Raw genomic sequence first — 7916 nt, 5'->3', positions numbered from 1 at the left:
TTCTGGTAAGTAACTGACAAAGCTGCCCTAGATTCTGGGTGGTCTGTTGAATAAAAAATAATGCAATGTTGATGATGTTATGTCTGTCCCATTGTGTTGGATTACAAGACATATGACTCAGTGTGATCCATTATTAGTGATGTTAAGTTTAATCATTAGAATAAACCATTCTCTGCCATATTTCTCCATTGTAAGGCTCCCTTTCTATTTGTAATTAGTAAGTTGTCTATAGGGTGATATTCAGAGAATCTGAATATCTGTTCCTCAACCATCTGTACCAAGAATGATATGAAGGTCTTCAAAAGTTTACAGAAAATGTGTAGTATGAAAAAATACATGTATTTAAATTCTTTTGCACCAAAATACACTTATATTTTAATTCTATTTTCCATTAACTGATTGAAGTCCCCCAAGATATCCAGTATTAAAATTTGCCTGAATTGATTATTATAATGGTGTTTTACAAGGTAATTTTTCTCCAGTTTTGTCTTATCTTCTATATTTACTATTTTATATTCTGCAAACAAGAGTTCCCTCTTTCTTCCTCTTCTGTGGGCTTCTGGATTCTTTTTTGTTCAAAATGTTATAACCCATTATGTTCACAATTCCTTTGGATGCTCAAATTGTTCCAAATATGGGCAGTGAGGATACTTCAAGTTGGCTCACAAGTCCTTCTAATTTTGAACACTTTCTTACTTCTAGCACAGGGAGAAGTCCCAGGATCCCTATGTACTTTACCTGGCCCAGACCTGGAGTCAGTCCTTTCTCCAGGAAGACCTTGTTCCTTTTACTGGAGACTGGATTTCAGAAATCGTGTTCTGGGGGCTGGTGCCATGGTGTAGTAAGTTAAGCCTCTTCCTGCAGCGCTGGCATATCATAATGGGTGCCGGTTCTGGTCCCAGCTGCTCCTCTTCCGACCAGCTCTTTGCTATGGCCTGGGAAAGCAGTAGGTGACCCAAGTCCTTGGACCCCTGCACCCATGTGGGAGACCCAGAGGAAGATCCTGGCTCCTGGCTTCAGATTGGTGCAGCTCCAGCTGTTGTGGCCAATTGGGGAGTGAACCAGTGGATGGAAGACCTCTCTCCCTCTCCCTCTCCCTCTCCCTCTCCCTCTCCCTCTCCCTCTCCCTCTCCTTGTCTGTAACTCTACCTCTCAAATAAATAAATAAAATCTTTTTTTTTAAAAGAAATCTTGTTTCTGGAAGTAGGTGTGCTTCATCCTGTTAGCACATCCTTGAATCTATAACCTTTCAATGGTCAGGGGAAGAACATATATTTTTTCAAATTAGATTATATGGCTACCTCACTGAGGTATCTTTTTTTTTGTTTGCTGAGTCCATATTTATATTTCTCTATTCCACACTGATAATCTTAGTTTTCAAAAACATCAATGTACTTATTCATTTCTTTAATCCCATATTATGCAAAGACTATTGTTAAGGTTAGTACATCATTCTTACAATCAATAAAGTCCTTCAAGCTGAAGTTCAACATATTTTTGCAATTACTTTTGTCTTTAGAACGTGCCACAAAGTAGTTTTCAGCTAGAGTACCGTATTTCACTGCTGTTTGATTTTTTTTTTCTTCTCTGAGCTTATGTTTTCATTTTAATACCTTTTTAGATTCAACTATTTCTGTTTGCTTTCAACTTTTGGGGCTGTTTTCCTCCTTTTCTTTGGTTATTATTATTAATTTATTTCTGTTTTTGATTATGTAAACATGAACATGAGTCAAAAGTCAAAACTTCATATAGACAACCCAAAGAAATCTCATTCTCTTCTAGCCTATTTCCACCAACACCAAGAGGTAACCACTTTCATTAGTTTTTGAATTATCTTATTTTCTTTCTTTTTATACAAAAGTTAGCATATTATATACTCTTTGGCCCCATGGTTTTTAAAAAACATTTTATTTATTTATTTGAGAGGTAGAGTTACAGACAGATAGAGGGAGAGACAAAGGTCTCCCCTCCATTGGTTCACTCCCCAAATGGCCGCAAGGGCTGGAGCTGCACTGATCCGAAGCCAGGAGCCAGGAGCCAGGAGCTTCTTCCTGGTTTCCCACATGGGTGCAGGGGCCCAAGCACTTGGACCATCTTCTACTGCTTTCCCAGGCCATAGCAGAGAGCTGGATCAGAAGAGGAGCAGCAGGAACTCGAACTGGCTCCCATATGGGATGCCAGCACTGCAGGTGGAGGGCCAACCTATTGCACCACAGTGCCGGCCACAGCCCTGTGATTTTTTAATAAAGTAGCAGCCTAACTGAATAACACTTGCTTGCATGGATAGATCATAGTTTGTTCAGCAAATCTCCTATTTTGTCCATCTAAATTGTTCCTAACTTTTTTCTATTATAAATTATACCATAATGAATAACCTTGTGTATGCATTTTCTATTGTTGGAGTGTATCTTCAGCACAGACTCCTAAGATTGCTAAGTCAAAGAATAAATGCATGTGTACTTTAGCTAGATATTACTAAATTCCTCTCTATACTGATGGTATATACTGGTGGTATTTTACATTCATACCAGCACCATATGAAACTGAATGTTTCCCCTTAGTCTCACCAAAAGAGTGTGTTGTCACACTTTTTTTTTTTTTTTTTTTTGACAGGCAGAGTGGACAGTGAGAGAGAGGCACAGAGAGAAAGGTCTTCCTTTGCCGTTGGTTCACCCTCCAATGGCCGCTGTGACCGGCGCGCTGCGGCCTGCGCACTGCGCTGATCTGAAGGCAGGAGCCAGGTGCTTCTCCTGGTCTCCCATGGGGTGCAGGGCCCAAGCATTTGGGCCATCCTTCACTGCACTCCTGGGCCATAGCAGAGAGCTGGCCTGGAAGAGGGGCAACCGGGACAGAATCCGGCTCCCCAACGGGGACTAGAACCTGGTGTGCCGGCGCCGCTAGGTGGAGGATTAGCCTAGTGAGCCGCGGCAAGAGCCTGTTGTCACACTTTTAAAAACACCCTCCCTTTGAAAGATTTTGTCCTCAGATGGCCTGTATGCCTCTTCTTCCATCCAGCTCCAAATCTTCATTTAATACACAAGCACACACACACATACATACACACACACATACATATACATACACGTATACATATACATATACATATACATTTTGCTTTGTCAGCACTTTCAGACTGGGAATTGGTCCTATTTACCTTGAAATTTTTACATTTACGATGTTTTTGAGAGAAGCTAATTTGGAATCAGTTTGTTCTAAGACCAGAAAGTTATATTCATATTCTGACAGGATCTACACAAATAATAATAGATCTAAAAATGATGAGCTGTGAACAATTCACACCATGTCATGCTGAACTTTGCAAAAGCGAAGCCAAATTTCTTTTAGGGACCTATCACTCAGCAAAACGAATCTCAAAACAAGTTTTTCTTACTTTGAACTTTTACATGGCTACGTGCAAAAGGGAAAATGAATGTCTAAGCTAGCACCAAAGGTTGTAAGACAGATGGGAAAAGATCATAGGAAAATGTCTTATGTTTTTGTTCATGTAGGTAAGAAGTTGAAAGAATCCTATCATTGCACAAAATGTTTTATTTTATCAATTGGAGCATTTTATTTGGATAAGATTCAATGCTTATAGAAACACTTATATACAAGTGTTGGATAAACACATTTTATAATTTATAATTTTGCTGAGACTACAATTTGAATTCTATACATAGCACACAGAAAGTATGCATTGTTGAGAATATCTCTTAGCTAATAAGTGAGATATTTTCTCTAGCACTCTGTTAGTTCTAATTATATATACATAGTTTATGGAGAAAAGCAAAGGCTATTCTTTACACTTAGATTTCTCTCAATTTTTTAAGATTTATTTATTTACTTGAGAGGCAGAGTTTCAGACCGAGAGAGGGAGACACACACACGCACACACACACACACACTCACACGGATCTTCCATCTGGTGGTTCACTCCCCAGGTGGCCTAAATGGCTGGAGCTGGGCTGATCCGAAGCTAGAGCCAGGAGCTCCCTCCAGGTCTCTCATGTGGGTGTAGGGGCCCAAGAACTTGGGCCATTTTCCATTGCTTTCTCAGGCCATAGCAGAGAGCTAGATTGGAAGTGGAGCAGCCGGGACTTGAACCTACCCCCATAATGGATGCTGGTGCTGCAGATGGAGGCTTAACCTACTATGCCACAGTGTTGTCCTCAAATATTTTGTCCTTAAAATAATGAGTAACCTGGTGTGTCTGTATTTTTCCTGCTGTTGGAAGCACATCACAGAATGGTACCATGGGAGAAAATGATCCATATTCAAATATATTGGGAAAATGTTGAGTTAGGTAGATGTAAACATCTGTCTCCTCTGCAGGACTTCTCAGAGCCTCTACCACTCTAGTGTGTGTTAAGACTCTTCAAGAAGGGAGCTGTATTATACAGTGTTTGCAAACTTATTTGACATTACCTCTTTTCTCACTGAGCATCTTTGAGAAATACTCCTCAATGAAACATATTTTATAAACTATTGCTGTGGCACTGTTTAAACTATTGGGGATTCTGGAAGCTCTTGGTACCATTTCACGAAAAAATCTTTTCATGTTACAGAATTCAATTCATCTTCCCCAGAGCCTCTAGGGGGCCTTATTGCCTTAATGTCAGCAGCATTTACTGTTTGTTTTACTTCACTCAACCCAGGATCCTTTCTCAAACAATGTCTTCACATCTCTAGCCTGGAAAGAGCCTGCTGTCCCAGATTTGTAAGCTCATTTTAGAACTGAGAAATCTTCTTAGGATTCTAAAGATCTGGTACATTCTCAGCTGGCTTCTGGCATAACCAGTTTTGGCTGATCATCATCAATGGTTAAGTCTAAAATTAATATTTATGGGCAGGCATTTGGCTTACTGGTTAAGATGCCCGTGTCCAATTCCAGTTGTCTCTGGGTGGGACACTCAGCTGTATTCCCGGCTGTAGATTCCTGCTAATGCAGACCCTGGGAGTGGGTGGTGATGGCTCAAGTGACAGGGCTCCTGCCACCTATACAGGAGACTTAGATTGAATTTCTCTCTCTCAGCTTTGGACCCTGCAGGGAGGCAGGGTGAGGGAGCAGCATTGTAGCCCTTTAGGGAGTGAACCAAGAGATGGAAGCTGTTTTTATATTTTATTTTTTTTTAAAGATTTATTTATTTGTTTGAAAGGCAGAGGCAAAGAGAGACAGATCTTCCATGCACTAATTCACTCTCCAAATGGCCACAATGGCTGGAGCTGAGCCAATCTGAAGCCAGAAGCCAGGAGCTTCTTCCAGGTCTTCCACATGGGTGCAGGGGCCCAAGAACTTGGGTCGTCTTCTACTGCTTTCCCATAGTGGAGAGCTGTATCAGAAGTGGAGCAGTGGGACTGGAACTGGTGCCCATATGGGATGCTGGCACTACAGGCGGTGGTTTTACCTGCTATGCCACAGCACCAGCCCCAGGAGTTGTTTCCCTCTGTCTCTGTTGCTATTTCTGTCTCTCAAATAAAAAAAATAAATTAGAATGTACAATCATATCTCTATATGCTCCTATTTATTGAGTGACTCTATATGCCAGGTGCTGTTTCATGTTTTATCCAGCAAATGATGTAAAAAGAACTCTCATTTAGCACTTACATAGCATCATATCAGATGCTATACTATTGTACAGATAAAGAACCTAAAGTTCAGAGAGACATAATGCCTTTCTCAAGGTTGCACAGCCAGTTTGTGGCGATTCTCAGAATGGTACGTTTTACAGATCAGTGTGACCGCAATGGCCAGGTTTTTCTTCTTTCTATACTACTTCCCAGCAAAGTGGAGACTTCAGTCTATTGGACAAAGAAATGCCAGAAGAATGTGCTTTTGACTCCACTCTTTGAATATGTCAAGGAGGGTAAGTGACTCATTTCTGGTTACTCCAGATCTGTAGTAGGGATTATGCATGCAACTACTGGAGAAAGCAGCTTCATTTCCCAAAGCAGACAAGGCTTTCTTAATGAAGGGAAATCTTCCACGTGTTAGGACCATAGATAAGGACTCTCCCAGGCTGATTAGCTTTAGTCAGACTGACTGGAGGCATCTTTTTGTAAGATAAGATGACAAAGCTAAGCTCCCTGAAAGACTATTGTTCATCTCTTCCTCTCTTCCTTTCTATGAGACGCACAGATGAGGCCTCGCGCAGGCTTAGTGAAATTGCCCTCTGTATTCCTGTAACATTCCCCAGGGAATACCTTGTGAGTTTTTGAACTCTTTTCTCTCCAAAATCAACATTGTTCTACAAGCCTAAGAAACCTCTCAACATCAAAGGCCAAGTAAATCAACACCCAGAGAGCAAGGAAACTCTGATTTGAACATCAGCCCAAAATCTCCTTGCGGAGTGCCCTTCCCGGACAATGCATGCACATGACTCATTGTGAGATGCATCTTTTCATCCCCTTCCATGTTGCTGTGCTTTGTAACCCGTGATATTGGTAAACAAGGTGAAAGGGAGGCTACAAACCACTCCGACTCCTGTCGTTGCTTGGGCCAAGATCCACTTATCCCTACACACAGGCAGTGCTAGGGTGGCTGGCACAGGTGGGGTTTTCAGATCAGAGCTCACTGGGCCCAGTATGTGCTCTTTTATAAGATCTTGGTTTCCAGGGCCAGCGCCGCGGCTCACTAGGCTAATCCTCCGCCTTGCGGCACCGGCACACCGGGTTCTAGTCCCGGTTGCCGCGCCGGATTCTGTCCCGGTTGCCCCTCTTCCAGGCCAGCTCTCTGCTGTGGCCAGAGAGTGCAGTGAAGGATGGCCCAAGTGCTTGGGCCCTGCACCCCATGGGAGACCAGGATAAGTACCTCAGCGCGGTGCGCCGGCCGCAGCGCGCCGGCCACGGCGGCCATTGGAGGGTGAACCAACGGCAAAGGAAGACCTTTCTCTCTGTGCCTCTCTCTCACTGTCCACTCTGCCTGTCAAAAAAAAAAAAAAATCTTGGTTTCCTAATTTTGTATTTGCATTGTTCAGTTTCAGTATGACAGTTATGATCTATTAGAACTAGTTGGGAAGGTTCAATTACTTTTAAAGAATTTTAAGATATTTTAATGAGAGTTTGTAAGTGCTATAAATAGGAGTACTTCCTTATTGAGAAAATCTATTGCCTTTGCACATAACACCATTTTAGCTATATATGTGATACTGGAGTCCAGTATTTCCGGTGCAGGGGTCAGCACTGTGGTGCAGTAGGTTAATCCTCCTCCCATGGCACCTGCATCCCATATGGGCGCCGGTTCAAGTCCTGGCTGCTCTTCTTCCAACCCAGTTCTCTGCTATGGCCTGGGAAAGCAGTAGAAGATGGCCCAAGTCCTTGGGCCCCTGCACCCACGTGGGAGGCCTGGAGGAAGCTCCTGGCTCCTGGCTTCAGATCGGCACAGCTTCGGCTGTTGTGGCCTTCTGGGGAATGAACCAGGAGATGGAAGACCTTTCTCTCTGTCTCTCCCTCTCACTCTCTGTAACTCTACCTCTCAAATAAATCAATAAAATCTTTTATTAAAAAATAAAGAAATGCGCCCCTGCTCTCCTGAAGCTGAACCACCTGTGGACTCTCACATGCTGAGGGATGTAGGTAGGGTTTATCAACTCTTTCACTCAGTTTTTCAAAACCCACACTCAGCTTGGTATAAGTGATAGGGAATCTGGCAGCTTTTCTTAGATGCCTTTCCTTTTTTATGTTGTGAGAAATTTAAAAGAAGAGCATGTGTGCTTTCTGTTTACATGCCAACTATTCTAAAATCTGTGATACACATAACAGATCTTTCACATGTCTCAAGCAACTTCATTCATTTATTCATTCAGTAAATATTTTGATCATTTCCTAAAAGTCAGGCTGAGACAGGGGCTGGAAATGCAATAGCACATAACATCCTGCAGCAGACGAAGGCATCATTATGATTTCCAATGGTATCCCCA

The sequence above is a fragment of the Oryctolagus cuniculus genome, chromosome 7 (genome assembly GCF_051225735.1).
Source record: "Oryctolagus cuniculus isolate XC-2025 breed Fujian yellow rabbit chromosome 7, ASM5122573v1, whole genome shotgun sequence".
Taxonomy (NCBI): domain Eukaryota; kingdom Metazoa; phylum Chordata; class Mammalia; order Lagomorpha; family Leporidae; genus Oryctolagus; species Oryctolagus cuniculus.
The sequence above is the reverse complement of the archived record's forward strand: the minus strand, read 5'-3'. Positions refer to the sequence as shown.